The sequence below is a fragment of the Cryptomeria japonica genome, chromosome 9 (genome assembly GCF_030272615.1).
Source record: "Cryptomeria japonica chromosome 9, Sugi_1.0, whole genome shotgun sequence".
Taxonomy (NCBI): domain Eukaryota; kingdom Viridiplantae; phylum Streptophyta; class Pinopsida; order Cupressales; family Cupressaceae; genus Cryptomeria; species Cryptomeria japonica.
The window spans coordinates 648581754-648590418 of record NC_081413.1 but is presented as its reverse complement, the minus strand read 5'-3'; positions in this window follow the sequence as shown (position 1 = coordinate 648590418).

The window sequence follows — 8665 nt, the reverse complement described above, 5'->3', positions numbered from 1 at the left end:
TTGTGTGGTGAAATGTGATAAGCTACATTGAGATGCTCCTGCATCATATCTACACAATAATTTTGAAGAATGCTTTTATAAATTACTACTTTTTATGTGGCGACCACATGCACGTGTTTCCCTTTGTTGTAATTTTAAAAAATATCACATTTTTATTTCTTTTACCTAAATACCTTAGATTATCATTTAAATATTAGAACAAAAAAACACATTTTAAAACTAGATATAAAATTTTACATTTCACATTTTTACACCATGTTAATATTATATCTACTAGTGCTTCAAATCTTTACCCCAACTATAGAAAATTCTCCCCTTTAGGATATTTGTTAAAAAAAAATCCCATTTTCTAGCCCATTATCTTATAGTTATCCAATCAACCCAATAGCCTACTCCCAAAACCATGGTAATATGACAAACAAAATCAAACTGACACAAAAGGATTTAACCAAAGATCAAAGGACCAAAAACATTTAGGAAATGTCAATGAAGCTATTAAAATGTTCTAATAATTTTAATCAAAATAATGATTAATGTGAGGGAACCAACATTTAGAATCATGATTTGGGGGTAGAACTTGAGAGAAGTAGGGGATATATGGAGCCAAGACTTAAATAACTAAAGTTATAATTAGAAGTTGAAATGATGAAGTTCACTATATAGTATTTATTGCACCAAAGGGTTCTAGGATTTCAAAAGCTTCCACAAAGTGATATGAAAGTTTGGAAGACAAAAATTAATCAAGCTTGTCAGTGGCTAATTTATTAGAAACACTCTCTCCGATACATGACTATTTTGATGTATATATTTTTGTCATTTACAAATTTTCTAAAAATCTATTACATTTCCCAATTTCTAATCAATCTAAGTTTGATCTTTCATCTTTTCTAGTTCATTTGGATCCACAACTACCATGTCCGAGCCTATTTGTTAAGCATACAATACTTGAGCTTACGAACCTCCAATGAAGAAATGAGAAGTGTGTTTATTGTTAGTGTTATCATATGCAAACTCAATTAATGGTATGTAAGTTCCCATCTCTTTGTTCACAAGTCCTCAAGAATTTGGTTCACTCTTTTTTTGTTGATCAATCTTAAGGTGATGGGTTGATCTATAGCCCAATTTACTTCCCAATTATGCGTATGTTTTTTCAAAACCTTGACATTATCCAGGTGTCTCAAATATGATCTTATCATAATTACCTTTATTAAATATGATATTCTTTGTTACTCCATGAAACTAAATGATCTCCTAAACTCTTGGAAGGTATGCATGGATGCTTGAATGTAATTAGAGAGATTGTTTTTAAATTATATTCTCTTATATTGTTTGTAATTATATGTTTTTTTTGGTTGTATATGTTTTTTTGGTTGTATATATTTTGGTTGTATATATTTTTTGGTTGTATATGTTTTTTAATTATATGTAATTAAAATAATATATATACATATATTATTTTTAAAACAATTTAAAAATTAAAAATCTATACATATAAATTATTAAAATAATTAAAACCCAAAAAACAAATTTTTTAAAAAAAAAGAAAAAAAGTCTTTCGGCCCTAGCCGAAAGACTTCTTCGCCCCCCTCCCGCTCCAGCTATTTTGCACTGTATAAATGGGGGGCTAAGTGCAGTCGACGGGTATATGTAGGGTCGAGTACTACTCAGTTGAGTACAAGTAGGACTCGGTCAAGTATAACCCACCACCCATCCTCCATGTAGGCGCCATGTCGTGCCACGCAGACTTGGTCGAGTCCTACTCGGTCAAGTAGGATGTATTTTTCGCTCGCACTTAGCTAAAAGTGCAACACAGCACTATGCTTTCACCCTATCAGTACCCTTATAACTTTTTTCTAGGATTTCCCAAGTGCCTTTTGCATAGTTACTTGTTTCTATTTTGTGAATTATTCACATGAACGTTGCCTCTATTAAACTCAATGCTTTTGCATCTTTCTTTCTTATCTCCCTCAAATGTGTCTTCTTTTTATTTGTGATGGTTGCATATGTTGTTAGATCAATCACATCTGTGAACCCACTAACTACAATCTCACATTTATCATTTTCTACTAAGATGGTCTTTATTTTCTTTGCCCAAACATCATAGTTATCTGGGCATTAAATGGTGGTGGTGGTTGCTATCTCTTACTATCTTCTCTAGTCGTGTTTGGAACTCAACATAATTTCAATAAACAAAAAAAAATTATCATCTCACTTTAATACTTAGGGCCTTCTATATTTGATACCAATATGATGAAATATAATACGATCTACATAGACAAGAGGGATAAAATTAACATAATACACAGAAGAAAAAAAATAGAACTATGAAAGAAAGATGTTTTTTTCTCTTTAACTGAACAACACAAATAAAACAAGGATTATTCAAGAAGCAACAACAAACTCAAGATCAAGTACTAGAAAAAATTGAATTATCAATTTCAGAATGTGTGAGATCATATATAGCTCGAGTTAAATACCTTTCATCTCCTTTTACATATCACGATTCTTACATTCTCACCAATTGGCCATGCATTTATCTTCCTTTTAAAGGAATTTGTTTACACAGTGACCCTCCTAGGACACTTGAAAAGATGTTAAATGGAAACCTCTAGTTGAAAGATTTATTAAGCTAAATTTTGATGGTTCAACGAAGGGAATTCTAAGCCCTTCAGGGGAAAGATGTATTTTGAGAGATCATTGTCATATGCTAAAATTCATAATGTAAATAAACTAGAAATCAGAGAAATCACGAATCCCTATCCTAATAGAATTCAAACAAACTCAATGAAATGATGCAAAAACAAGAAACACGAATGTAAAATTTATCAATCAATTATCCCTATTACATGATTGCATGTAGCTTCCATTGTTCTTCTCTTCTTTGTGGTATGGTGGCTCTCGGATATTGCATTGGCAACCTGCAAATGACACAAAGATTCGAAGTTCGTGATTCAAAGGAATTGTGAGGAATTGGATACTCAATTTATAGATAATTGGATGAGATTCATTGATAGGTGGAACAGAATGATCAAGAGGTGGAACTCAGGTGAGCTCACATGTTGATTGATAGTTGAACTGTTGATTTGGAGGTGGAACTCAATTGATTGAATATATCAAATGAGTTAACTAATTGAGAAAAAGTTGACTGAAGGATGAAAAAGGGTGATTGGAGGAAATAAAGAGGAGGAAATAGTTAACTGAATGAAAGTTTATTGAGAGCTTTATTTAGAAAAAGCTAACTAAAAGATAAAAATAGCAATTGAAGAGATAATTGAACAAATGATGTAATTAATCAATTAAATTAGATGGAATAGTTAACTGATTGAAAGTTTTTTGAATGCTTTTTGGAAAAAAGCAAAGTGGGAGATAGGAATAGAGATTGAAAAGATAATTGATTTGATTAATTAATTAATTAATTAATTAATTTAATTTGTTGGTGTTGGAAATAAGCCACACCCAGACCGACAATGGACTGGTCCAAGAGGGGCCAGTAGCTCAGTGGTAGAGCACTCCAGCGGCGTATGGAAGGTCCTAGGTTCGATTCCTAGCTGGTCCATGTCTCAACATGGTATCAAAGCCAGGTTTCCTTCTATAAAGCCTAACCGCCTGAAGGAAGATCCGATTAAGATCAGATTGATATCTCCTTGAAAGTCTGTATTTTAAAATGACGAATGGAATCAGATTCGAAGATAGACTTGAAGGTGCCTCAAACTATGATTCATGGAAACTACGAATGATGTTGGTACTAAGGAAGAATGAGTTAAAAACAATGATAGAGAATCCTTCTAAACCTGATGGAAAAGACGAACAGAGTCAATGGGAAAAGAACAATATTAAAGCAATGGAGTTATTAGTAGATGGAGTAAAGAATCATCTACTACCTATCATTACAAGGTTAGATTCTACATATGACATGTTCAAAGCCTTGAAAGACATGTTTGAGATTAACAACACGAGCAGAATCCTCACACTTAAAAATCAACTTTCTAATATTAAAATGAGTAAAGAAGAGACTGTCACTTCATATTTTATGAGGATAACAGAATTAAGGAACCAGCTCTCATCAATTGGTCACATTTATGATAATAAGGATCTAACTATGATAACTCTAAATGGGCTCCCTATCTCATGGGAAAACTTTAGACAAAGAGTTAGTGCTCGATCCAAAGTTCCCAAATTTGATAAGCTAAAAGTTGACTGCATTCAAGAAGAGTGTAACCTAATATCAAGAGGAATCATGAAACCCGTTGATGAAGATGTTCAAGTTCTAGTCTCTAGTTTGAAAAGGAAAAAGGACAAAAAGACATATGGTAATCGATCATTCAAGAAGCCTAGAGACTCCTCTAAAGTACAATGTTTCATATGTGACGAATATGGCCACATTGCAAGAACTTGTCCTCTCAAACTTAAACTACAAGCGTCCCTTGCTGAAGTCAGAAATTCAGACATATGTTCAGAAAAATATGTTCTCTAGAAGAAACTCAAGATACCTTGTGATTGAGAGGGAGCTTACTAATCAAGATTGAGCACTTCTGAGGTAAAAATTGTAAATATTGATTATTATTATTAATACTAAAAATTATTTTATGGGCCTTGTGTAAATCATAAGGAAGTGACGACTTCCAAATGATTTCCACTTGTATTTTTGAGGTTATTGGAAGGTGACGATCTTACAATAACTCAAGATTGTGGATAGAATTGCCGACTGAGGCAATCCACATAAGAGCTTGTGGATAGAATCACCGACTGAGGCAATCCACACAAGAGCTCATGGATAGAATCACCGACTGAGGCAATCCACATAAGAGCTTGTGGATAGAATCGCCAACTGAGGCAATCCACACAAGAGCTCATGGATAGAATCACTGACTGAGGCAATCCATGTGAGAGCTCATGGATAGAATCGTCGACTGAGGCAATCCACACAAGAGCTTGTGGATAGAATCGCCGACTGAGGCAATCCACACAAGAGCTGATGGATAGAATCGCCGACAGAGGCAATCCACTCAAGAGTTTGTGAATAGAATCGCCGACAGAGGCAATTCACATCTTGAAACTATGGTCCCAAGATAAGCATCATACAATTTATGAATATTGCTCCCAATACCTTTTACATTTATCTTACCTAGCTAAGAGGGAGTGTTAATGCATGATAGCTTTGGTAAGATAAATGATTGAATGAGAGATAAATGAAGTCTCTTATTCAAGCATTTATCATATCGATTATTCAATTGATAAACATTTCCTTTATATTAATCATAGTATCCAAATCTGATAATCTATTCATATTCACCGATTGACAAATCGAGTTAATTCTTGCAAATAAGACTTAACGATTATCGGTTAAACTATCGTTTAGATTAGTCTATGTTCACACCGATTATATCGGATGTTAAGGATACACTGCTTGGCAATACACCGATTATATCAAGTGTAAAAAGATAATGCCAACATTACCATGCGCCACCGATAATTATATCGGGTGTTAATATAAACCATGCTCCACCGATAATTATATCAGGTGGTAAGATAACTATACACCACCGATAATTATCGGGTGTCTTAATATATGCACCGGTTGGTATGTAATATGCCTTGCATTATTATCGTGAGGGGGCACGATCAAGTGATGTCTTGATCGGCCATGTCCAAAAGACATGGTCGGTCAAGGTATCGCTTGACCGTACCCAGCCCACTACATATACCAAATGAAATGTGTGAGAATGGACATTGAAATTAATAAATGCTCCTCCTCTCCTGCAACATAAAAGAAGACAATCAGATTTATACAACAATTCAGTGATAGATAATACATAGAACAAGATAAATTTTAATTCTGATCCATAAATTTAACATGTTATCAAAGCCAGGTCCAGGCTACGAGCCCCAAGCACACGAGAGATGTGGCTTAAGGGGGGCTGTTGGTGTTGGAAATAAGCCACACCCGGACCGACGATGGACTGGTCCAAGAGGGGCCAATAGCTCAATGGTAGAGCACTCCAGCAACGTATGGAAGGTCCTAGGTTCGAGTCCTAGCTGGTCCATGTCTCAACATAATTAATTAATTAATTTAGCATGTGCTTGCACTTTGACGTAGATTTTCAATTTAATATTTGCATGAGAATTAATTCAAATATTGAATTTATTTTAAATTCAATTTGTTATTTGAGTATATTTAGAACTTGACTTTGGTTTTCAATTTGATTTTTGAAATCATGCACATGTATTTGAAATTGGAACAAATATGAAATTAGAAGAAATTAGAAATTGGGTATTTGGAATTGGAATTGAAGAATAAATTAGTTAATTAAATAATTTAAAGAAACTATTTAATTATTTAGAAATGCACTTTAATTAAATAATAAAGATTATTTAAATAAAGGATTAAAATCATAATTAATTAAATAATAAATATTTAATTAATATTTAGAAGAGGGTTAATGATTAGATGATTAGAGATAGAAATTGAGAATTAATTTATTTAAATAATTAAGATTATTTAAATAAAGAAATTAATCATAATTAATTAAATAATAAATATTTAATTAACATTAGAAAATGATTAAATGAATAATTGAATTGAAAATAGAATAATTAATAAGATGATGAGGAAATATGAAATTAGAAGAATAAGATTAATTAACTTAATTAAATAATTAAAGAATTATTTAATCAATTAGAAGAAGAATTAGTGCATGATTAATGACACATTTTTTAGATGTCTACAATCATAATGGAAAATTTATTGTAGCTCAAGCTTTCAAGCTTCCTCTAAGAACAAATACCATAGCAAAAGCTTCAACATTAATTAAAGGTCTTCAGTTAGTAGTTCATCATCAGGTGCAGAGTATTGAGATAGAAGGCGATTCATAAGTTTTTATTAATATGCTTATTTCTAAGCAAGTTAACAATTGAAAACTAAAATATGATTTATCTCAAGCCTAGAATTTGTTATCGAGTTTCCACCAATACTCTATTGCACACTGTTATAGAAAAGGTAATCAATTTGTAGACCTTCTGGCTAATCTGGCAGTTAGGCTTCCGAGGGTTGATCACATTTTCTCAGAGGATGATCTAATTGTGCATAGTAATTCCCACCTTTGTCTTCCAATCTAGAATATCAATTTATCTCATAAATTACAATGGCTAAAGTGGCAAGGACACATACAATTTGACAGGTTTTGCATGAATTATTTTACACGGAGAAATTATAGAAGATTTATTGGGTACTTTGTTTGATTTTAAGTTATTTGGGTTGTTGTCATGGACAGAATGCATTGGAATTTGAAACTTCTTTAGATTATGTGTATAGAGGTAGATATATTATGCTTTGCTGATAGGGTCACAATGCATTGGCCTTTTGAAGAGCACTCTTACCATACCCAGACACGTGGCAAAGATCATGGCACACGTAATATTTTTATCATTACATTTTGTTTTGTAGGATTTCAAATTCCAAATTTGTGCATTCATTATTATTTAGGGTTTGTGTGCAATAATTATTACCGGCTAGCAGTTTTTAGTGCTTTAATAGTACGCTAAGGATGAATTATACTTCAAATGAGCTTAATTGTCTTATCAACAATATTGCACTCGTCACCCCACATCACACCTCATCATTATTTAGCAAATTTCTACGGGTGTTTCAAATAATATGATTTGTTTTTAGGGGATGCTATGATTGGGGGCCTTTTTCCTTCAAGATATCTGAGAAAGAAACCTCTGTATGCAAAGCTTTATAACAAGTTAAAGAACAGTCTTATGATAGAAAATTGTCATATGTTGGAAAGGGGATGGGGGTTTTGGCAAAGACCCACCCTTCATCATTTGTAGAAAACATCACAGGTGTCTTCTATGCGATGCATCGTTTCTTGGTGCACGGGCCTCTTCCCAAGCCTCAACCAATACCAAATGTTGGAGGAAAGAATACTGAAGGTGACAACGCTAGAGATGAAGTGGGTCCTTGTCATCCTAGTGCAAATGTTATAGCTGAAGCAGATCCTTTTCATCCTAAGAAACAAGAAATTGGTAAAAATTCTCACATCTCCTAAAATTTTCAAGGTCTTTTTTTTTTACCCAAATGTTTTGGTCTCGTAAATGTTAGAATAATTCTCTAGCATCATTGTTTTCTATTATGTCTCTTCCCTTGGTTATGTATCTCGTCCAAGTCTTTGGAGAAGATGTTGTTATGGCATAGTTGGTTATTTTTGAACTTTTTAGTGATTGTAGTTTTTAGACTCCTCTGCTAGTTTGCGGATCTAGGTTTTCATATATCTTTGTAAATTTTATGTTAGAGTAATCTTTTATTAGCTAATAATTATTTATTTAATTATTAGTCTATTATACTCTATGCTTAAGCTAAACCTAGGAATCTTATTATTCTTTAGGGTTTTTCTCCTTTAGGGTTTCGAGTATCCTCTTATAAGGATTCTCTATTTGTATTTTCATAACAATTGTAATTATTGAATTGTATTCTTGTTGCACAATCAATATGACTCCTCTTTTGAGGATCTCTGAATTTTGCCCTCCATAGCTATTTTGCTTCTCTCTTTCTGTGATAGGTTTGCATGCAGGTGATCTTTGGGAGCTGTAGAGCTGATTTTTCCTCAACTCCAATCTGGTATCAGAGCTCCAGATCTGCATGCACCTGTTCTCTTCATGAGAG